This window comes from Octodon degus, unplaced genomic scaffold, assembly GCF_000260255.1.
Source record: "Octodon degus isolate 3935 unplaced genomic scaffold, OctDeg1.0 scaffold00063, whole genome shotgun sequence".
NCBI classification, from domain to species: Eukaryota; Metazoa; Chordata; class Mammalia; order Rodentia; family Octodontidae; genus Octodon; species Octodon degus.
This window is the reverse complement of record NW_004524639.1, coordinates 11,346,936-11,347,919: the sequence shown is the minus strand read 5'-3', so window position 1 is coordinate 11,347,919 and position 984 is coordinate 11,346,936.

Sequence of the window (984 nt, the reverse complement as noted above, 5' to 3'; positions counted from 1 at the left end):
TGAAAAAACACTAGGGCCCCCAAATTTAAAGACCCAGTCCAGAAATGGGCATTAGAGATGAACGCACACTTATCGGAGAATGACAATAAGGAAGGAATAAATATGTGAATAAATGCTCCACATCAGTAACCATCCATGACATGTAAATTAAAACAACACTGAGATATCGTCTCACCCAAGAAAGAATGGCTATCATAAAGAAATCACACAACAACAAATTTTGGAGAGGCTGTGGGGAGAAAGGAATCTTTCTGCGCTGCTGGTGGGAATGTACACTGGAGCAACCATTATGGAAATCAGTGTGGAGACTCCTTAGAAAAGTTGGACTGAAAATCCCATTTAAACCACCTATTCCTCTACTGGGAATTTTCCCAGAAAATCTGAAAACATCATATCATAGTGATATATGTGTGCCTATGTTTATAGGAGCACAATTTGTGATAGCCAAATCTTGGAAACAACCAAGATGCCCATCACCTGAGGAATGGATAAAAAAGATGTGGTATTTTTATAAAATGGAGTATTACTCAGCAATAAAGTATGATAAACTCAAAACCTTTATTTTGAAGTGGATGCCACTTGAAGATACACTCATAAGTGAAATAAACCAAGCACACATGTATAAATATCATATAGTTTCCCTAGTATAACAACTCAAAAGAAGAAATACAAATAAGAAGGTATAGTACAAGTAAAAGGAAAGCAAGCACTTGAGGACTAACTAATGAAAAGAGGGAAAGGAGAAGAGCTAGGAATCATGACATTGACAAGCCATACAATTATATGTGGAAGATGGGCATGTCAATGATCCTGAGAGTCTCCAGAAAATTTTTGAATGTACCCGTTAATTGGAAAATGCTCACCCTGACTAACTATGTATACTGACACCTGTGAACTAAGCAACTGCACTGACACTGACAATTTGTAATAGTAGGTTCATGCTTGGGGTACCTGTCATTCTGGTCTTCTGAATATGTGCTGCTT